The 23386-nt window shown below is 50.5% G+C and overlaps 1 protein-coding gene and 1 long non-coding RNA gene across 13 annotated transcripts in view; one reads left to right on the forward strand and one right to left on the reverse strand.

The window, feature by feature from the left end:
- PTPRN2 (protein tyrosine phosphatase receptor type N2) overlaps nucleotides 1-23386 on the reverse strand; it is an 809627-nt gene that overhangs the window by 326970 nt on the left and 459271 nt on the right. The gene's annotated exons all lie outside the window — the stretch shown is intronic.
- Nucleotides 12804-17746, forward strand: LOC122235945. 2 transcript variants are annotated; one of them, XR_006214099.1, is made up of 3 exons: nucleotides 12804-16030; nucleotides 16353-16634; nucleotides 16719-17746. It is a non-coding gene; the product is annotated as an uncharacterized LOC122235945 (long non-coding RNA). The 2 variants fall into 2 exon arrangements; XR_006214100.1 differs by having other exon boundaries at nucleotides 12804-15390; nucleotides 15576-16030; nucleotides 16353-17746.

The raw sequence follows: 23386 nt of genomic DNA on the forward strand, positions 1-23386 counted from the left end.
AATAAAAGTCTTACCTTCCCAGAGGACACATTTTTATACATGGCGCCTGATTTATTCTGGCTCCTGAGCCTGCAGGTTGGAACTTGTGTCACGAATGCATGTCAGGAATTCACAAAAAGAACGTTTCGATCGCCACGAACTGAAAGAATTTAAATATGCACCTGGCTGGCACACCTGACTCACCCCGCCATGAAAACCCTCACTTCTCTGTTCTGCTTTTCAATAAGGGTCCCTAGAGAACATGGGATGGACGATCCCGCCTGACGGAAGGGGGAGGTAAGCAAACAGCCACTCAGAACGCAGTATCGGGAATTGTCATCTGGGGGGGGGGGGGCAAGAGGCCGGGGAGTCAGTAAGCAGCTTAGGGGGTGTCGTACCCTTGAGCCCACAGGACACTAGTGCGGGAGACGAGAACAATGCCAGGCATCGTTAGATCTCACGTCATCCGGCGTTCCCACACCAACTCCCGCTCACTTTGCACAGTGCAACAGAGCATCCAAACCGTTCGCTCAAGAAGTGCTTGCATTCGGCACCTGGGACTTGAGTGTCAATCCATATGGATGAATCCTGTAACTAAAGACTGCGCAGGGAGTGGACGAGAAAGCCGAAGGGAAGTGTACTTACAGGACGAAAACGGGATCGGATTAGGGTGAAACAAAACAATCTCTAGAGAAAAATATTTATGCTCACAGATGAAAAACTGAAAATAATCAAATGGACTAAGTAATATTTTAAAATAGTAATATTTGATGCCTTTACAAGTATGGTAAGAAATAATAAGTGTCATAAGAGGGTACTATGAACAAGCGTATGCCAGCAAATTGGAAAACCTAGACGAAACGCACAAATTCCTAAAAACATACAACCTTCCCAGACTAAATCATGAAGAGACAGAAAGTCTGAACAGACCGACAACTAGCAAGGAGATTGAATCAGTAATCAAAAACCTCTAAAGAAACAAACAAAATCCCTGAATCAGATGGTGGCATGGGTGAATTACACCATTTAATTTTTTTAAACATTTATTCATTTTTGAGAGACAGAGCAGAAGTGGGGGAGGGGCAGAGAGAGAGAGAGAGAGAGAGAGACAGAATCCGAAGCAGGTTCCAGGTTCCAAGCTGTCAGCACAGAGCCCAATATGGGGCTCGAACCCACGAACTGCAGTATCATGACCTGAGCCAAAGTCAGACGCTTAAGTGACTGAGCCCCCCTGGGAGCCCTTACCAAACATTTAAAGCAGAAGTAACCGGGGCGCCTGGGTGGCTCAGTCGGTTAAGCGTCTGACTTCAGCTCAGGTCACGATCTCGCGGTCCGTGAGTTCGAGCCCCGCGTCAGGCTCTGGGCTGATGGCTCAGAGCCTGGAGGCTGCTTCCGATTCTGTGTCTCCCTCTCTCTCTGCCCCTCCCCCATTCATGCGTTGTCTCTCTCTGTCTCAAAAATAAATAAACGTTAAAAAAAATTATAAAAAAAAAAAAACAGAAGTAACCTCAATCCTTCCCAAACTCTTCCAAAAACTGAGAAGGGGACACTTTCTAACTCATTCTATGAGGCCGACATTATCCTGATACCAAAGCCAGATTAAGACACTACAAAAAAAGAAAGTATATGTCAGTATCCTTTATGAATACTCATGTGAAATTCCTCAACAAAATACCAGCAAACAGAATTCAGCTGTTTATTAAAAGAACTATACATTATGACCAAGTGTGATTTATTCTCGGCAGGCCAACATGTGAAAGTTAATCAATGTGACAAAATGAAGAGGGGTAAGAAAAACTCGACATATCATTTCAATTAATGCAGAAAAAGTATTCAACAAATTCAACACCTTTCTCATGATTAAAAAAACTCAACAAACTAGGAAGAGAAGGATACTGCCACATACTAAAGGTCACATATAATAAAGGTCACATAGAAAAACCCACAGCAGACATCATACTCAATGGGGAAAGACTGAGAGCTTTTCCTGCAAGGTCAGGAAAAAGACAAGAATGCCTGTGTTTGCCACTTCTATTCAACACAATATTGCAAGTATTAACCAGAGCAATTAAGCAAAAAAAAAAAAGAGAGAGAGAAAGAAAAGAAAAAAAGGAAAAAGAAAAAGAAAAGAAAAGAAAGAAAAAAGTCATCTAAATTGGAAAGCAAGAAGTAAAATTATTTGTTTGCAGATGACATGATCTATATGTAGAAAACCCTAAAAATTCCATAAAAAAAAAAAAACTGTTAAAACCAGTGAATGGATTCAGCAAAATTGCAGGACACAAAATATATCCTGCACAATGAGTTGTTCTTATATACTAACAATGAGCAATCTGAAAAGGAAATTAAGAAAATTCCATTTACAATAGCACCAAAAAGAATAAAATATTTAACAATAAACTTAGCCAAAGAAGTGAAATACTTGTACATGGAAAACTACAAAACATTGTTGAAAGAATAAAAGAAGACCCAAATAAACGGAAAGACGTCCCATGTTTATGGATAGTAACAGTCAATAGTATTAAGATGTCAATCCCACCCAAAGCAATCTGCAGATTCAATGCAATCAATCCCTGTCAAATCCCCAATGATGTTTTTGCAGTTCCTTCACTTTTTACAGTGCTGCCATTTAGGAAAAAAATCCATCCTAAAATTCATATAAGATCTCAAAGAATCCTGAACGGTCAAAACAATCTTGGAAAAGAAGAACAAAGTTGAAATCACCAAAACCTACTAAAAAGTAACATTCATCAAAGCAGTCAGGTATTGATTGGCATAAAGACAGACATACAGTACAATGGAATATAATATAGTTCAGAAACAAATTCTCACATACATGTCAAATGATTTTGACAAGGTTGCCAAGATCACTCAATGAGGAAAGGGCAACCTTTTCAATAAATGGTGCAGGAATAACTGTGTATCCACATATAAAAGAATAAAGCTGGACCTATACCTTACACTATATTAAAAAACGAACCCCAAACGGATCAAAGACCCAAATGTAAGAGGCAAAATTATAACTCTGAAAAGGAAACATAGGAGGAAGCCTTCTCGACACTGGATTTAGCAAGGATTCCTTGCATAGGACACCAAAAGCACAGGTAGCAAAAGAATAAATAAGTAAATTGGGCTTCATCAAATTTAAGATCTTCTGTGCATCAAAGAACATTATCAAGAAAGTGAAAAGGCAGCACACAGAATGGGAGAAAATATTTCCAAGTCATGTGTCTTATAAAGGATTAATATACAGAATATATAAAGACTCACAGACTCAACAACCAAAAAGACCAAACGATTCAATTTAAAAAACGGGCAAAGGATTTGAGCAGACATTTCTCCAAAGATATACAAATGTCGAAAAACACATGAAAAGATGCTCAACGTCAACAATCATCGGGGAAATGCAAATCATAAGCACAATGAGATACCCCTTAGGACACATATTGTTTTAAAAACCCCACAAAACCCAGAACAAAGCGAGTGTTGGCAAAGACGTGGAGAGACCCGACCCCCGGCGCACTGCTGGTGAGAGGGCAAAATGGTACAGCCGCTGTGGGAACACGGTGGCAGCCCCCCACCCCCGCCAGATTAAACTCACTGCCATATGGCCCAGCAACTATACTTCCGAGTACATGCTCGAAAGAATTGGAAGCACGGACTCAAAAAGATATTTGTACACACGTGTTCATAGCAGCACCGTTCACGACGGCCAAGTGGTGGAAGGAACCCGAGTGTTCACGAAGGACGGACGGATAAACTGCCTGTGGTTGCTCCACACATGCAGTGAAATACCCCGAGGACGACGTGCGGAGGGAACCAGACCAGATGCCAAAGGGAACCGCTGTATAATCCCACCGATAACGAGGGACCGAGAGTCGTCCGATCCACAGAGAGAGAGATGGTGGAACCGTGCAGCCAGGGGCTGCGAGGGAGGGGAATGCGGAGCTAGTGTTGAATGGGGACAGGCTTTCAGTGTTCAAGATGACAGAGTCCCAGAGACGATGTTGAGGATTGCTGCGAAAGAAAAATTTTCCCGTGACATTTGTTGAAACGGTAAGGAAGATCTTGTCTGGGACTACTGCGATAGACGCCAAGACCGCCGCGTTAGGGGAGAAAGGCCAGGGTGAACTCTGAAGGTGGCGAAGACATCTGGGGACTTACAGCCGAGGGCAGAGACGGGGGTAAATGGGTAGAAAATTACTAAGGGGAGACACGAAGGGTAGGTTACGCCATTCTGGTTACGCCACCTTAACAGGCTTCTTGCTGAGGAACGGCCGGGGGGCCAGACCTCACGGGGAGGCTTCCACTCACAGGGGCCGCTAGGCTGCGCCCTGCCCACCCCCTCCCTTGCCAGGTTCACCGATTAAACCTGTGTCAGCGTGGACACCCCGAGTACCGCCAAATCTGGGGCATCCCAGGTCCTGTGGAACGACGAATCCACAGGCGCCCCTTGTAATTGTACCTTCTCATTCCTGACAAAGAGGCCCTGGTGCCCTGTGGCGCACACACGTTGGGGCAGACACTGAGTGCTGGGATTCCAGAGCCTTCCGCCTGCCCCCGTAGGCACCTGACACATGGGAGGATTTTGTGAAACAGTTTAAATAAATTAAGGAGAAAAAAAAGTGGTTCATTTACTTTAAAAAAAAACCACAAGGTCTTCCATTTTTCTTGGTACTTGAGAGGGAAACAACATGCTTGAAAATTTGTTTGTGGATCAGCATAAACAACCAAAAATATTTCTGTTTTCTGGTTGTGATGGGAAATCATGGTGTTAGTAGGATGAGATCTGAATTGAAATTTACACATTTAGTAAGTTAGAGAAATACAAATAACCTATGATTTCACTCACATGTGGAATTTAAGAAAAAAAACCAATGAGGAAAAGGAAAAAAAAAAGAGAGAGACACAAGCCAAGAAATAGACTCTTCACTACAGAGAACACACTGAGGGCCACCAGAGGGAGGTGGGCAGGGGGTGGGGAAGCAGGTGATGGGGACTAACGATGCACTTGTGATGAGACCGCGTGTCGTATGAAGTGTTGAGTCACTACGTTGCACACCTACAACTAACATTAGTCTGTATGGAAACTATACCACGGTTACATTTTTTTTAAGTGCACATTTAAGGGTAGGAAGACCATTCCCTTCCAATTTCCAGTTTTTTGGTGTTGATTTTAATGCAGTAATGCTCAGGTGCACAGAGTAATGGTAGAATTTTTCAGCTCAGTCACCAGCAGGCTTATTTTCAATAATAAGTTTTGACATTTGAAATCAGAGGGCATGCGGATGAAATGTTGAAGCTCAGGGGTGTTTACTTTATGTTTCGGGAAATATTTGCTATGTGGATCATTTTATTTTTTTTAATTTTTTAAATGTTTATTCATTTTTGGGAGAAAGGGAGACAGAGCACGAGCAGGGGAGGAGCAGAGACAGAGGGAGACACGGAATCCGAAGCAGGCTCCAGGCTCCGAGCTGTCCGCACAGAGCCCGACGCGGGGCTCGAACCCACAAACCATGAGATCGTGACCTGAGCTGAAGTCGGATGCTTAACCGACCGAGCCACCCAGGCGCCCCTGATGTGTGGATTATTTTATGTATCTCAAGAGTAACAGCCCTGAATTCAGAGCCCTGCCTTTTTATCGATCTCTGTGTGTCGGAGTCCAGTGCTGCCTGCACACAGTAGGAAGTCAAAAGATATATGCTGGCAGAGTGAAGAAAGGATCCTCTGGAAGGGTTTCGGAGGGCAATGGCTGCAGCGTTGACAGCTCCTGATACCTGTTCCCACTTACAGATGCCATGGGACAAGTTCGAGAGGAAGCAACAGGACCCATCCCAACCACAGCCCAAAAGGGTTTACAAGGGCCAAGCTCGTAGACCCTGTTTCTGGAGAATTTACTATTATCCAGTGTGGGGACGTATTGCATGGACTATGGAGTCACACAGACCTTCTGCCGTTCTTGGCCCCATGTCCCACCATTTGAAAGACCTTGGGCATTAGTGTGTGGCCCCTGAAATGGTGACAAGCGACCCTATTGGCCACGTGATGCTGATATATTATTAAACCGTTCCTTCCACAGTTTTCCTGCCTCAAAGCTGGGGATGGCCTTCCCATGTCATAAGAAGGCATGGGGATAAATGAATTAAGTAGCAAACACGTGGTGCAGTGCTGGGCACACAGCGCTCAGCAAATACTCACCCTCACCTCCTACAGCCTCGGGAATGTGTCGTGTGACCACGTGGGCAGCGTGACCACCGACAGCATGCTGTTCCCGCTGTGCGGTCCAGTGGGGGAATCAGACGATTCCGTCACGTGGGAAGAGTTAATTCGGGGAGTACTGTCACTAGGGACAGAAGGTGTTTTAGTGAGCGCATCCCTGCGATCTAGGACTGAAATAATTAAGAACTGATTCAGTTTTATGATTTCTCTTTAAGCAGAAAATATGCCGTGGTTAAGACTCCGTTCTTAAACAGAGTTATAGCGGATATGTGTTATAGACATCAGTTCAGTCGCGAAATAGTCCATTAGCTTGGGTTTAATTACTTAACATTTTCTCTAGAACGTAGTTCCACAGACATAAAGGATCCCTGCAACACCGACGTGGCCCCGACGGAAACTGTCCACACTTGGAACACGAGTCCCGATAACGGAGACCTGGGTCAGGCCCACACTCGTCCCCAAAGCACAGCGACACCTCTCCACAGCCAGCCTACCTCACTTAGCACCATGGCACTTCTGTGCCAGCAGAGAAAGTCCAGACCGGAGACGCCAAACCAGTGCTGACACTAGTCACTAAGAGCATTTACCTTTCAAGTTTAACAACGGTGACCATCACACGGATGAAACGTAATTTCTATCATTAAATCCCATCTTTATGTCACGCGCCCTGGTTAAGTTCAGACAGTATATATTTTTTAGATGAAAACTATTCCCAACACATGTTATTTCTTACCTGTAAGAGGCTGTTGAGGGTCGACCTGTGGTCTTCTCTCCCCTGTGGGACTCAGCCGTGTGTGCCCCGCATACCGTGGGGGGTGCGGGGAGCAGCGCTGGGAGCTCAGCCTGGCTCCCCGGCCCCTGCGTCCAAGCTCGCGGGCCCTCGACATAACTCCTTTCTGTAAGGACACCAGACCAGACAGGGGCTCTTGTCCTGGGACGCGTGGTTTTGGGGCACAGAGCTGGACCCCCCCCCCTCCGCCGGAAGTCTGGTTTATTAGTCAGGGGATGGGCCCTGGGTTCCAGTATTTTAAAAGTCCTCCCAGGTAATTCCTAAGCGTGGCAAGAGGTGGAACTGCTGGGTTGGGTGACTACTAAGATATGAAGATGGTTTGGGGTCTAACATTTTGCTTCTCGGCCACTAGAAAAAGCAACAGGATCACTTGAATTGGTCAAGACAGTAAAACTGGAGGACAATTTGAGCTTGAGAGGAACTCATCCATTTGCATTTAAAGTGATTAAATCTGAAGCTTTCCACCGTAACGATCAGTTAATGTGGTCAAACGGTCCATCCGGTAACCCTGTGCAGGCCACGGTGCAGGGTGCAGGCACAGAATGGCCGTGGGCGTCCCGTCTCCAACACGTGTCGCTGCCATTAACAACAGCCCGAGGCAGAGCTGGTGAGCTGACTGGGGCTCCTGCAGGCACACAGTCCCCGGTCCCGTTCTTGCCCTCGAGGAGCTCCAGGGGCAACCACGATCTGTATACACACCCATCCTCCTCTCGCCCATTTCTCAGCCACATGGTGGGCGTGGGATTCGGCTTCCTGGCATCTGTTCGCCGCAAATAGGGCCACAATATCACGCACCTTCCAGACACGGAAGCTTTGAGAGTGGACGCCAGCATAAGCCAGTGCTGCCCCAGCCAGACTGGGGAATACAGTGACCCCGTCTGCAGGTGACATTCCAGAAAGTGACGGGCAGAGGGCGCGTGAGAACGGGTGAAGAGGAAGGTCTGTGTAAGAGAGACTGGAAAGAGCCGGCATTCTGTGAGCCAACACTCGTTTAGCCTTCCGTGCGAGGCGGGCATTGCTATAGTCCACTGATCCCAAGACACACGGCTCTCCACGTTTCAGCATCTCTGGAGTGAACGTGCATCACACTGCCAATGGCGAGACAGGATGTGGCCATTGGAGCAATTTCTCTCTTGATGATAAATAAAGTAACGATCATCTCGCCGTCGACCGTGGCCGGGACTGGGCGGACTACAACGTGTACAGACACTTCACCGTGAAGAACCTGAAGAAAGTACCAGAAAGTACACGTGGCTTCCCCAAGTTCACACACTCGAAGTGCCGAAGCCGGCGTTCAGACCAAAGTCAGCCCTGACGGAAAGTTCTGGGTACTTCTCTACACACCCAACACCTACCCAGCCTCAATTACCCTGTGGGCCAGGCACAGTCAGAGCCTGACAAGGGTCCTGGTCCCAGACAAGCATGGCTTCTCCATCTCCCTCTGTCCCAAATTACTGCCACTCTCTGCTTACACCCAACGCAGCGTCCCGATGCCCAAATAACATAAGACTTTCCAAAGACCCCCTTGCTTTACAAACAGCCCCCGCCGTTACCGAACAGTTACAGTGTGTTTCCCAGAATGTGTCTAAAGGAAGATCACGGACCGTCCATTAACCCCCGGGCCCCCCAGAACCTCCCATTCCTCCCGTGTGCCCTAGGAGCCAGCCCTCACTGACCCATGCGTGGGGACACTGGCCCCGTGGTCTCACCCACGTGGGCACCCAGTCGGGGGGCTCGGGTCACACCCAGTCACAGGAGGACCACAGTTTACCCCACAGGGTCTGACTCCCGCCCTGGGGCTCTCCCGCTAACCTGCCGCATCAGGAAGCAAGGTTTATGGTCTAGAAAACCTCCAGAAGGGACTCTGAACACAGGCTCTCTCCCAGCAGACCACTGTCCCTGGCTTACATGCCTTCCCACGGAAGAAAAAGGTCCTGCTTTGGTCCCTCTTCTCCTCCTTTTCCTCTTTCTGCTCCCCACCATCATCATCATCATCGATCATAGTTTTAAAAGAACTGAATTCCAAAAAGGCCCGGGTTTGGATGGGTCTTGGCCTTCTGTGACCGAGGCAACACATCCCCACCAACTTGGTCTGCAGGTGTTGGTGGGGCTGGCTCCCCTCTGGAGGCCCCAGGGAGAACCTTTCCCTCTTCCAGACCCTTCCCGCATCATTCGGGTGTGGCCCTTCCTCCAGCTTCAAAGCCAGCAAAGCCGCATCGCCCTGTGCCTCCCTCCCGGTCCTGTCTCCCACGGACTGCGCCTTCTCTCCACCTGACGGACCTCTGTGAACTCCGGGTCTGTGCGGACAATCTCCCCTCTCAAGGCCCTTAACAATCTCATCTGCGAAGTCCCGTTTGCCACGTAAGGTCACACACTCACAGATCCTGGCGGTTAGGAGAGGACGTCCGGTTATGCTGGTGGGTAAGAGCAGACAAGGCGCTGAGCTCGCTCTACCAGGGCTGTTCCTCATCACTGGGCGTCGGGTCTCTGGCCCTGCCAACAAGGACAAGGGCCACAGCACAGCGTCCCCCATTCATCCCACGGCCGCGGAGGGTTCGGGTTCAGCTGAGTATCCTGGTCCACACAACATCACCCGGAGGGCGGGCGCTTGGCCAGCCGTAACTGCTGAGTGGCTGTGCCCTCTGCCAGCTTCCCGTGATTCCCCAGAAGTTGCTTGGGCCTCCGAGGCCGCAGGGCTTGGCCCCTGAACGCAGACGATGCCTCTGCCTCGCTCGTGTAGTCGGGATTCGTAAGTAACATTGGCCGCTCCTGTGCTTAGACCTCGGCAGGCTGTAATTGGAGGCTCCGGCCGGGGAGCTGCGGGCACCCTCCCTCAAGGGCCAAACACACCTCAGGTGGAGAAGGGTGCTTACTGGCTCCCAGAGTGACCATTAACTACATGCTGTTCACGGTACACTCAATAAAGCTGCCAGAAAGAGAGAGAGAGAGAGAGCGGGAAAATAAACGAGGAGAGCGGAAACTCAAAACAGTGTCTGGCTGGTCTTCTGTAACGGAAGACGATTGACCCGGGGACGGATCATCAGGGGAAATAAAGGTAAAGAGGAGTGGAGATAAACGTACAGTCATAAAGGGCCCTCACAGCTCCCTCGGCCAAAGCCCCAAAGCCCAGCCGGCCCTCCGTGTTTTGAGGTCTAGCGGCCAGAAGCACCCAGGGCTGGTGGGACGCGAAGCCACCTGGAGGAGACGTGAGCGGGCGGAGCGCAGGGCCCGGCTGCAGGTGTGGTCCCCGGGGCGGCGCCTCGCCCCACCTGTTCCTCCCTGCACGGGGAGCAGTTAGCGCACGGTCTTGGGGCAACGCTCAGAGCACGTGCTTTGAACGCCTCTCACACGCGGTGAGTCCCGTGTTCCCCACAGGCGTGACCACTCCCGGGCCGCCCGGCTGCTTTCGCTGTGGCCAAGGGTGTGGGGCCCACCGCCAGGCCCGCCTGTGGGTTGTGAGGGTCCCACCTCCGAGCCAGTAGTAAAGACAGGCGCGTGGCATTTCAGGCTTTACAAAGTGCCTCTGCCTCCCTTACACCACTTAATTTAATGGTGAGAAGAGGCAGCCTGGCCCGGCCCTCAAGCAGAACCCTCCACAGCCAACTCTGGGAGTCGAGAACTTCCCCGCACGGTTCACATTCCACTCACTGCCCAGCGCGCCCGGTGGGCGTTTCGGCCACGCTCCAGAATGCCGACCACTAATCCTCCCACAGGAGGATAAGCAAAGCGTGACTGATCGATGGGGAGCACGTGGCCGCCACATCAGCCCGGGGGGGGGGGGTTGCCGCCCAGAGTTTCCACAGGCTTCCGGGGGTTCAGCGCTGCTCGTGAGGATGGGGACCGGTACGTTCTGCTTTTCAGCTGTTCTGCTTTCCCGGATGCCTGGGATCTCAGGGGTGGAGACGGGCAGAGCCCAACAAGGGTTCCAACTCTGGGGAAGGGCACCTTCTTTCGCATCTTTGGTCTTCCATTTTCCTGGCACGCAGAGGCCGGGGAACGCCAGCTCTCCTGCTCTGCACCTCCGGGGGCACCAGCACAGGGAAGGAGCCACCTGTGCGTCTACAGCCCCGTGGTGCACACCACACATAGTTTTGTTGTTTTGTAACTGAATTCCTGGTGTCCCCGTATCTCCACGCACACAGTGGAGAAGGTAAGGGAGGCAAAACCCAAGTGGATACTTGTCATCTGGACGTGTGGGAGCTAATCTCATGTCCCGGGGAGCTCCGATGAGCAGGAACAGTCTCCCACATACCTCTGTGGGGTGGTCCAGTGGAGATGGGCTCTCTCCTCAGCTCAGTGGAAGCTTCCAGAGAAGAAAGAAGACGCCTGCCTGTCCCAAAGGCCACAGAAGATTTCCTTTTCAATCTGTGCCTGTGGAAGCTTCTGATCCAGGCCAAGTTACGAGTCTGTGCTGCCCCCAGAGAAGCTGTGTGAGGAAGCGGAAGGCCTTCTCTCGGCCACCGTGTCTGAATGCCCACTCTCCTTTCTGGGTTTGTCCACGGATTCTCCCTGCCTCCTAACTCCCGAGATGAAATCACAGCCCAGAAAGGTCTGGATGGGCAGGCTGGCGTGGGCTGTCTGCATATCACCAGGCTACGCGAGGAGGCCTCCAGGGACCAGGTGGTAACCATGGCAACGAGGAGGCATGCCTACCTCACAGAGAGGCCGAGCCTGTGGTCTGAATTGTGGGTGCAGAGGGGAGGGAGGGTTGACCTGGGGCTCTGGTCACCGATGGAAAGGGGCACCTGGGGAGCAGGCATGTTGCTGAATCCGGTTGCAAGGAAACTGGGCTGTGTTTGGCAGGGAGGTGTCCACATAGAAACATCCGTGCAGCATCTGGAGCTTGTGGGCACGGGGAGGCCTGAAGGGGCAGACACGGAGAGTCATCACAGCGGCCAGGAGAGCCCGAGCTCCAAAGGGAGAGAGGAGGCTTTGGGGGGTGCCCCCGGGAGTGGGGGGGGCACTGCAACCACAGGCAAGGCAAGAGCGGCGCTGTCACCAGGCCCGTGGGGCCCCCAGGAGGTGCAGGCGCTAAGAGGTGAACTGTAGGGGGGCGTAGGGGGGTGACCCAGGAAAACACCAAACGACAGGAATTAATGTTCCCTGTGGCAAAGGCTGCCCAGCTCACCTCTGTAGAGAACACGGGGGCCAGGCTGTGGGAAATCACAGTTTAAGGGTGGTTTCAGGGGCACCGGGGGGCTCAGTCGGTTGAGCATCAGATTTCAGCTCGGGTCACCCTCCCAAGGTCATGGGATTGAGCCCTGCATCGGGCTTTGTGCTGACGGTGTGGAGCCTGCTAGGGATTCTGTCTCCCTCTCTCTCTCTCCCCCTCTGCCTCTCTCCCCTGCTAGCATGCATTCTCTCTCTCTCTCTCAAAAGAAATAAAAATTTTTTAAAAAGGGTACTTCCGATGCTCCACGACAGCTCCCAGACCAAGCGCACGCTTGGGAAAGAGCTGGGCTGTGGCGACAGCCTGCTGACGCGCACTCGAGCCCTCTCCTCAGGTGGAGCCACACTGCCCTCGGCCCTCTGCCCGGAAGGACTAGGAAGCCACGATGTCCCAGACGGGACCGACACGGGGGCAGGAAAAGTGATGGTCTCGACTCCCACCCAAGATCTCAATGTTACGAGAAGGAGCAGAGCGCCACGAACGTCTGGGTGGCACCTGAGTCAGGAAAACGAGCAGGCTGTCTCCACCGGCACGAGCCTCGTGTTCACAGACGCTCTCAATAGGCCGAAAGGGCCCCAAACCATCAAAACCACACGTCTGCAAGGCCATCACGCTAACAGTGCGTTTCTTTTCCCATTTCAGCCACCTGGCTTCCAGAGTGCGGTTCAGGACGCCGCTGGCTGTCCACAGGCCGTCACCAGGGCGGCAGCTCGGCAGTCCCGGCAAGCTCGGGTCCACAGCATCCACCCCCACGCGGCCGCGACACCCGGGCCCGGCCAGGCTGGCCGTGAAGCGGGCGGGTGTGCAGACAGCGTACGGGGTCCCCCGTGCACAGCCTGGCTGGAGCTTCCTCCGTGGATGAAGGCCAGGAGCGGCTCACGCCTGCCCCGTGGCCTTGCTGCCTCCGGCCAGGGGCTCTGCTCCCCGTCACACGTGTTTGTGCACACACCCTGTGCTCCAGACACACTCAAGGTCATCCTGTCCCTGACACATTCAACTCCGCACCTCCTCTGTTCTCTTCTATCTGACAAACTCATTTCCGGAAGCAGCTGAAATTTCGTGGCTCCCATGAAGCCCTCTCAGACGGTCCAACGTCAGCTCCCCGGCCTGTTCACGCCTCTGGGCGTCTCCAGGACAGCTTCCATAACACCTGATCATAACTGAGCTTTTATACGGGTGCTTCCTTCTCTGGTTCTTCAAGGAGAGGGGCCATGCTACGTTTATCTTTGGTCTTACCCCCGATCACGTAACTCGAGGCCTTGTGCAGAATACGTATTTGTATTTGTACTTAGCATTCTTGGGAATGAATAAATGAAGTTTAGAAGCATTAACCTCTCAAAAAAAAAAGAAAAAAAGACTGAAAAAAATTTTAACCCATCATGAACCCAAATTTGAAAAGCTCCGGAAGAAGAACGAACTGAAAAGCAAACGTCACTTGGCGAGTGTAGGGACCCGCCGTTCAAGTCCAACATGTCCAACCTGTACATCAGAACACAGAAACCAACGGTGGTGGGTTTTCTTAAAGCTCTTGTAATGAGTAAAGATCTCTCAGTCTTCAGTGCCACTTGGAAGTAATGGCCTAATCATTATTAATTCCTTTGGTATTTCCTATGATAACATTAATCACAGCAAACTCATTTGATGTAAATGGAAAATCACGAGTTTTTCTGCAACATTCCGCAGCAATTCTGCATTAATTAACTGGAGCACCACGTAAAAGTGTCACCGTGTCTGACGATTAAGCACATTTCTTGCACACTTTGATTAAGACACAAGTCCCAAGCCCATAAAGAGAAAAGATGGGAAGAGAAAAAAACCACACTTTATTGGAATGCAGTAATGAAGGCCTCGGGAAGTGGCTGGCCCTTGCTGCCGGCGAGGTGGCCGCCCCTTGAACCGGAGACAGAAGGAGCCCCCGGGGAAGGTGTGAACTGGAAACACCTCTCTCTGTACTTTAACTTATTAACCGCATGTGTACAAAAGCAATTTTAAGACGTGTTTTAACGCGCTCGTGATATAAAAGGATGACTCGCAAAGGTACACATTCGGTGTCCGTGCATTAGAAATACGGAGGCAGAGATTTATACGCAAACTTATCTCAAGGTATAGAAAACACCTTCTTTACCACTTACGGTAAATGTTCAATTTCTAGAGGGTAAATTGCACACTACCTCATTCAGTAGCATAATTTTCTTCCCGGTGATTGGCATTTGGATATCAAGGTGGGAGGAAAGGGACGGATGGCAAGACTGCACAGCTCGCCAGTGTAAAAGGCATTCATTAGAACAGGTTCTCCAGCAAATGGCATGCCTGCGTCTTGACAAAAATCATGTCAAAAGTCACGTCAATCATGCTATTTTTTTCCCTGCTGGTTCAAATGCGCATCTTCCCAGGGATGACAGACACTCACAGAGGCACCTGCAATGCACCAAATAATGCCTCAGATCTTAAAGGACGAAGCCGGAGCGCACGGGCCATGCATTAAATTGCTGACTGACAAATACCCAGGACAAGAGAACACTGACATCGTCCAAACAACAGAGGTTGTGTGGTCCCTCTGGGGAAAACCCGCTGGAATTGCACAGCCACAACAGGGGCCATACAGAACCGTGCTCTGGGCCGGAGCCAGGATGCCCGCCCATGTGCAGCAGAGGTGGGGGGGGCGGGAGGTGCGTCCTGGCCCCCACGCCCCGAGGTGGCTGAGGTGGGGGTGAGCGCCCAGGCCCACAGCCGCCGTAGGGTTGCACACGTGGGGCAGGTTCACAGAAGACAGTCCTGTCCTGCCTCTGTTGGCTGATGGGTCGATAGGACTGATGGATGGGTTTTAAAGGGTGAATATTTTAGAAAACTTACACGAGGGAGATAACCAACAGCATTTGGTGAGAGGAGGGGGAGTGGAAAGAGGAGAAAAATCACGAGCACTCTTTTACCGTGAAAATCTGACGTGTCTTCAGACTTACGTCATTTTCCTAATTAGACGGAAGTCAGTTTTCAATATGTATGCACATAATCACTTAGGGTAATTTTACAAGATAATCAGAGGATTTACAGAGCAGACTTGCACAGAGCCACACGAGCCGGTCCACGTACGAGACCTAATAACTGTTAGGTACGATGTGTCCTGTGACGAACGGCCATGCACAGCAGCCAATGGGGGAGGCAGTGCCCAGTGTCTCTTACTTGAGGCAGCGGGCTTGCCTTTAACACCAAGTGCCCAGTCCTCAGGCAACGGGTAAGATGCGAATTTGTACGACGATGTAAAGCATTGTTGTGAGGTTGTAGAAATCTATATTTAATTTTTTTTCGTGGCAATGTAAAATAACAAAGAGTAAAAACAAAGACAAAATATTTTGGGAAGACGACGAAGAATGAAAAACGGCCTTTCGATGTTGTGATCTTGCTGGAAATCCATTTCAGGGGGTTCACCTACGAGCTGCGCTGAGAGCCTTTGCGAGCTTTTCTGCGGAATGAATACTGGACGACACCTTGCAGGTAGCCCTCTCTGACAGTGCCCTTCACCCTGGAGGCCGGCACGGAGGCCTGGCGTGGAGCCCGTGCCGTGCCAGGGTTCGATCAGGAAGGGGTTCCCGAGGGGCCTCCTCCTCAACTCCCAAAGAAAAGTCCCGCATTTCAAACAGCAGCTCCCTGCTTTGCTCGTCTTTCCCTGGGAAAGCCAGTCTCCTGTGGGCGTGGAGGGGTCTATTTTGAGAAGACAAAGACAGCGAAGTGTGCGGACAAAACCCGCAACGAGCAGAGAGAGCTACAGGGTCCGCCAGCAGAACGCCACGCGATGTTGACACCGCAGCGCTAGAGGGGTGCCCCTCCAGCCTCAGTGTGGACACCTCTGGATTTAGCCATCGGAGAGGGCTTATGTGAGTAAGACCTCAGACCTCGGTGGGTCACGGGACCGGGTTGCTGTGTGTGTGGGGTAAGATCTGGCCTGACCCGGGGCCGGGGGGGGGGCGGGCAGGAGGGGATGGAGGGAAGTCTGGAAAGAGAGGCGCTGGCAGGTGGGATAACTGATCCCCAGGCAGACAGGGCCTCGGGCAAGTGGAGAACACCTGACTGGGGTAGAGAAGAGGCTTGGGGTGTCCGGGAGGCCAAGCAGCTGGCCGCAGACTGGCCTCCCGGCAGTGTGGGACCCCCATCCGTTCCTGTGCGTTTCCTACACGCTCTCCCTGCTCCTGCTTGCAGACTGGTGGACTCTGGGGGAGGAAAGAGGCAGGACACACAGTTCCATGGGGAAAATCCAGGGTGTGCAGAACTGCGGTCCGAAAGGCTTCCTGGAGCAGGCACCCTCCCAACAGGGCTGGTGATGAGCCAAGGCCAGGGCTGGCTGAGGACCGGCACGTAAAGGCATGGCCCCGCCTTGACATTCTCCCAGCCCTTGACCAGCCGGTGCCCTTCGGTCCTGGAGCAACTCACATTCTGAGCTTCCCCTGCCCTGGGCCCCTGACCTCAGCATCCGTCCCCGAGGTTTGTCCACTGCTTCTCCTTCTGCCTGTGCTGCTGCTGTCCACACCTCATTTCCAAGCATCTGCACCCTTACTTACTTTGTAGCCCCAAATTCCCTGCCAAGTTTCAGACGAGGCACATCTGGCCTGACGACTCGGGAGACAGAAGAAAACACCGGCCGAGGGGCCCAGAAGCCAGGGCTCGGGGCGCACCCCATACCCTCGCTGCCCCGGGCACGGGGGTCCTCGCTGATCTAAGGCTCATCACCTACATCTGCATTGCTGTAAGGCTGGCGAGGAAGCACAGTCACAGCACAGATGCACTGCCCGACGTGCAGTCAGACCAACCCTCAGTCAGGGACCAGCTCAGCTCAGTTTCTGCCACGTCCACGTCCACGTCGTGAATGCACAGACCTCCCCGGGGCAGAGCTCCGACCCCAACACTTTTCTGACCAAGAGTGCTCCGTGGCTGCCCGCTAACTGCTGCTTATGCACGAGCTGTGTGGCCTGCCTGCCACGTTCCCACGGGGCAGGCCTCTCCCGTACACCCTGCGTCCCCTGAAACAGGCCTTTTCTTGTCCCCAAACAGGCCATGCTGCTCTCTGGGCCTCTGCCTTTTCAACCCTCCTGTCCAAGCGTCTGTCCTCAGCTCCACCGGTCAGACTCCAGCCACGTGGCCTCCCCAGTGGCCGCCTTATCCTTCAGGGCCCCCCCTCACAGCGTCAGCCGGGAAGTCTAGGTCTGCTCCCAGCACTCGGCAGGTCTCACGTGGACATGCCACCTACACAGTCCTTGGTGCACTGACTCTCGGCTCCTGTGGGATCCTGAGGGCCCAGGCCTAAGACCGCTTCCCTTCCCTGGGGTCTTCCGGGATCTTCCATAGCAGCTGGGCGGTGCCTGGCACACACAAGGCTTAAACACACAACAAATAAATGGCTGAACTACGTCTCCTTAGAGCAGACAATTAAGATAAAACGTTCAAGATATGATTAATAGAACTAAGTAATATTTTGTTTTGAACTATATCTAAACCCATTTGATCTTGTTTAGATCAAACTGTGTGAACACGGGGAGAGCATCTTACAAAATCATTAGAGAACAGAAATACCTTTGTTTCAGCCCCAGAATTATCAAAGCCAGGCTTAGGAAAAGCTAGTTGAATCAAATCAGAGGTCATTAACAAAGGTAACATACGTTATGAATTGTTACAGACGTCACCAAATTTCAAAGGCATATGTAATTATGAGCAGAGCAACAAATACAGTGGTTTCAATCAAAAACCATTAGTAGATACGGAAAATGAAATATAGATGCAAGGAGATGAACCAGCTTAATAGTCCTTGCATCTAATTAATCAGTGAGCTGATTAATGAATTGTACATATTTTAAATGTGTCCACAGAATCTTTTAAAAGCGAGCGCTCTTCTGGGCACCAAACCCAGTGGGGGACCCCAGGGAGACCCGGCCGCCGTCCCCGACTTGCATGGAGCTTCTCCTCTAAGGCAGTGCCGACCCCAAGCAAGCAGGTCGATAAGTGAACAGGACAATTTCAGACCACGGCAGGGCTCTGAATCGAGGAGCAGAGGTTTACATGCTGGGGGTGTATGGCAGGAGGCTGTGTGAGTTTGGAAGCCAGGACAGGCCCGCTGAGGGACAGCTGGCTGGTGCCCACAGGACAAGGCCAACTGAGCAGACTCCGGAGTATGCTCTGCGGGCTCAGGGCCCAAGGGCGGGGGGTGGGGATGGGGGTGAGCGGACTGCTTGGTCCACGAGCAAATGCGGAGGGGGTGAGGTCAAGGTAAGGGCAGGGGTCACTGTGGTGCAGGGTCAGGGCCACAGGTCAGGACGGGAACTGGTGCAAAGCTTTAGCAGGGACATCACGAAACCTGATCGTGCCCTAAAGGTCCCCGTGGTTACGAGCCATGAACTACTCCAATAAGAGACGGCACAGGAGGCGGGGAGGAGGGTGGATTCCAGGCATGGCGAGGGGGGCAAGTGAGGGGGGCAGTGGACCCCGGGCTGTGCCGTACTTTCGTAAGTAAGTTAAACATCAGATCCTGACTCCCAGTGTTTCGTGTGAACAACCTACAAGATTAAATTCCAAAAAAGTTTACAAAACAGAGGTCAACGATGGGTCAGGTGGATCTCAATTGCTGCCGCTAATTAGGACGAAAGGGGTTAACTGGATGCCCTTGGCGAGGGGGCTCTTGGAAAGGCTACAGCCCTGGAGTTGCCCTGTTCCGTCCACGTCACGCCTGCTACGAGGAAGGGCGTTAAAACGTCCCTTCTTACTGCTCAAACAGCCCGAGTTGGAACGGCTCTCCCTGAGTTTACAACATCAGGCATTATAACGATATGATAACTTGTTGTATTTATCACATTTTCCTGGACCTTCCTTTTCAAGAGCTAAACCTCTCCTCATAGACAATATCTATCGAAATATTTTGACTTCACATTCCCAAGCAAAGAAGAATCACAGAACACTGAGGAAAGTGACCACCGGAACTCTGAGTCTTTTCCTCTCGAGAAAGTTTTGAGTGCCACTGTGTCCTCATTTCTGGCCGGGTGGCCCATTCATTCATGCCTGAAGATTCACCATGAAAATGTTAAAAAAAAAATTAATGCCTATTTATTTTTGAGAGAGAGAGAGGGAGAGAGAGAAGGAGCAGAGGAGGGGCAGAGAGAAGGAGAGAGAGAATCCCAAGCAGGCTGCTCGCTGTCAGTGCAGAACCCGACAAGGGGCTTATCTCACAAGCCATGAGATCATGACCTGAGCCGAAATCAAGAATCAGATGCTTAACTGACTGAGCCACCCAGGTTCCCCCACCATTTTTGAAAATAATAGGAAGGTCTTAATTTTGGCACCTTTCACAGACCCCTGTAAGTGACAAAACCAGGAAAAAGGCAACCAGAGCTAAGCTTTTCAAAGGTGAAAGCTGACAACACCCTACATATTTTTAAGGACTGATGCTTTACAAAACAGGAGAGATCCTTTCAGCTCCCCCAGTTAAACTCAGGGACGGTGTGCTTTTTATTTCCTTCTTCAAAACAGGCCCTTCTGTCCTTTCCTCCCATTCTCCCTCACGATGTGATGCAACGTTTCGTCCCTGATGAAGTCTGTCCTTATTGCTCGAAGCCAAGTTCAGTAGTTGCCCTGAATGACCAACGTGCTTCCTCTGTACCTCCTGCAGCACAGCCACAAAGACAGAACGCTTCAGGTGTGCCCGGCTCTGTGCTGTGAGACGCCCTGAGCTTCATGACCAGTCTGTGAGGCCGTATACTGTACCTCCCTTATAGACAGCAGGGTCTGAGAGTCAGGGAAGCACACTAGCTTGCCCACGTTTGCACACCTAGAGTGCTGTTATGGTCAGAAGATGGACCGTGTTTACTTGGGTTACTCCCTCCTGAGTCCCACGGGGCACTCTCATTGTCAGGGGTATGTGTTTCTCACCAATTGGGAATTCTCACTATTGGGAATTTTTATTGGGAATTTCTTTCCCGATAGAGACACATATTAACTACAAGGTACAGTTTAGAAAATATCATCCATACTTTCATGGTTTTCTCTGGAAAATCCGCCACTCTTAAAAACTTTAAACATCTGAAAAAACACTCTTTGTGGAACTGTGGCTGCAGCAGCAATAACAATGGAAATAGCAATGATTGTGATGGTGGTGATGGTGAGGATGATGGTGATGATGGTGATGATGATGGTGGTGATGATGATGGTGATGGTGATGATGATGGTGATGATGGTAATGATGGTAATGATAATGATGATGGTGGTGGTGACGATGGATAGTGATGGTGATGATAGTGGTGGTGATGGTGATGGTGATGATGATGGTGGTGATGATAATGATGGTTATGATGATAATGATGATGGTGATGGTGGTGGTGATGATGGATAGTGATGGTGATGATAGTGATTGTGATGATGGTGATGGTGATTATGGTGATGGTGATGATGATGATAATGATGGTGATGGTGATGGTGATGATAGTGATGATGGTGGTGATGATGGTGATGGCGATGGTGATGGTGATGACAGTGATGATGGTGGTGATGATGGTGGTCATTATAGTAATGATTATGGTGATTATGATGGTGGTGGTGATGATGGTGATGGTGATTATGGTGATGGTGATGGTGATGGTGATGATAGTGATGATGGTGGTGATGATGGTGGTGATGATGGTGATGGTGATGATGATAATGATGGTGATGGTGATGATGGACAGTGATGGTGATGATAGTGGTTGTGATGATGGTGATGGTGATGGTGATGACAGTGATAATGGTGGTGATGATGGTGGTCATTATAGTAATGATTATGGTGATTATGGTGATGGTGATGGTGATGATGATGATAATGATGGTGATGGTGATGGTGATGATAGTGATGAGGGTGGTGATGGTGGTGGTGATGATGGTGATGCTAGTGATGATGGTGGTGATGATGGTGATGGTGATGGTGGTGATGGTGGTGGTGATGATGGTGATGCTAGTGATGATGGTGGTGATGATGGTGATGGTGATGATGGTGATGGTGATGGTGATGATGATGATAATGATGGTGATAGTGATGCTGATGGTGATGATAGTGATGATGGTGGTGATGATGGTGGTCATTATAGTAATGATTATGGTGATTATGATGGTGGTGGTGATGATGGTGATGGTGATTACGGTGATGGTGATGGTGATGATGATGATAATGATGGTGATAGTGATGCTGATGGTGATGATAGTGATGATGGTGGTGATGATGGTGGTCATTATAGTAATGATTATGGTGATTATGATGGTGGTGGTGATGATGGTGATGGTGATTACGGTGATAGTGATGGTGATGATAGTGATGACGGTGGTGATGATGGTGATGGTGATGATGGTGATGATGGTGGTGATGATGGTGATGGTGGTGGTGATGATGGTGATAATGATGGTGATGGTGATGATAGTGATGATGGTGGTGATGATGGTGATGATGGTGGCGATGATGGTGATGATGGTGGTGATGATGGTGATGGTGGTGATGGTGATGATGCTGGCGCTTAAAGTAATGATGGTGGTGATGGTGATGATAGTGGTGGTGGTGACGATGATGGTGATATTGGTAGCAACACTATTTTTCTGAGTGTTCACCATGTACTACTCATTATTCCAAGTTCTTACCTCATACTTAACTCATCAAAATCCTACGAAGGAGATACCCTTATAACCCACATTTTATAGTTGAGGAATCTGGAGTAACCTGTCCAAACTTATTTGGTCGATATGTAGAAAAGCCAGCATCTTACCCCAGGTGGCCTGACTGAAGAGTAATATTAATTTCCAGTTCCTTTCTCATTGGTATGTGTAGTGGTATTATGATGTCCACAAATTGCTAAAAACTGCTCCCATCAAGAGGCAGAGTCAAATTCTCCTCCTGGAATGTGGGCTGGACCTAATGACTTGTGTCTGATGAATGGAATCAAATGGAAAAGACTAAGTCATAAAAGGTCTTATGACTTTCTGTTAGTTCTCTTTCTCACTTGGCTCACTTGCTTCTGGGGCAGGCAGCTGTCCTGCCATGGAGATCCCTCTGGAGAGGCTCGCGTGGTGAGGAACTAAGGTTTTGGCAACAGATGCGTGAGGGAGCCATCTTGGAAGTGGCTCCGTCAGCCCAGTTAAGCTTTCGATGGGAGGTCAGCCCGTGCCGGCAGCTTGACTGTAACATCACAAGTGACTCTGATCTGGAACCATCTGACTGAGCAGCTCTTGGATTTCTGACCCACAGAAATGCTGTGAGACAATGAATGCCGGTTGTTTTAAGCTGACAAGTTTGGGGTAACTTGTTATATCACATTTGATAACTAGTGCAGTATATTTCTTTAGTGGATGAAGGGAGCTTCCAGGAAGCTCTGTGAAGATCATCATTGGGTGTGCCTTAGCCTATGTGATATAATCCTACTTTCATTAAAGTTCAATGACCATCACATTTAGACAACTTGGTAAAAATTCAGCAGTGGTTGAAATGGTGAGAGTATTATCACATTATTGAGATTTTGTTCTGCAAAAGATGAAACACCGTGATGGGGGGATTCATTGTACACAGCTGTGACTCTTCAACCCACGGGCTAGGCTGGACATTGAGAGCTAGCCAGTCTTTCTGCCTCTGGGGAGGGAAGTTCTTAAACCATTTGTTCTTCTCATGTCAACTTCTAGGGAAGAATATTCTTCAAATATCTTAGAAATGCTGTCGAGTTTTCCTAAAGGCCAAACTGGATTACCGCGGCTCTTAGTGGAGGGGAAAGAGAGAACTGTAGGGCTGGGCAGCTCTTAAGTTCCGCGCGAGGGTGCTGGCACGGTGCCTGTAGGGACCCTGTACTGACGGGGCTGCTGGGCCGTGGCCAGACAGCAAATCTTGCGCCTCTACACCAGGCCCTCCCGGGTTTTGGTTGAAAGCAGAGGCTTTTCCTTTACAAGCGGACCTTATTTGCATGAAGGGTCAGTCCTGAGTTTATATCAATAATGCAAAGAAGAAACATGTTCCCCCAGGTGCAGCCAGCCCGGGGCAGAAAGAGGTGCTGGGGTGGGAACGTCGGGGAGGCGGCACACCCGGCTCCAAGCCTCCACACGAGGACGCACAGGGCTACCGTCACGCCTCCTTGGAGCGCTGTCCTTAGGCCCCAAAAGTCTGGATCGGCAATGCGCGGAAAGGCTTTCCCCACGCCGAAGTATGTTGGATAAACAGGCTCTTACCCAAGAGCGACCTCAAAGTTTAAAAG

This window comes from Panthera tigris, chromosome A2, assembly GCF_018350195.1.
Source record: "Panthera tigris isolate Pti1 chromosome A2, P.tigris_Pti1_mat1.1, whole genome shotgun sequence".
Lineage (NCBI taxonomy): Eukaryota > Metazoa > Chordata > Mammalia > Carnivora > Felidae > Panthera > Panthera tigris.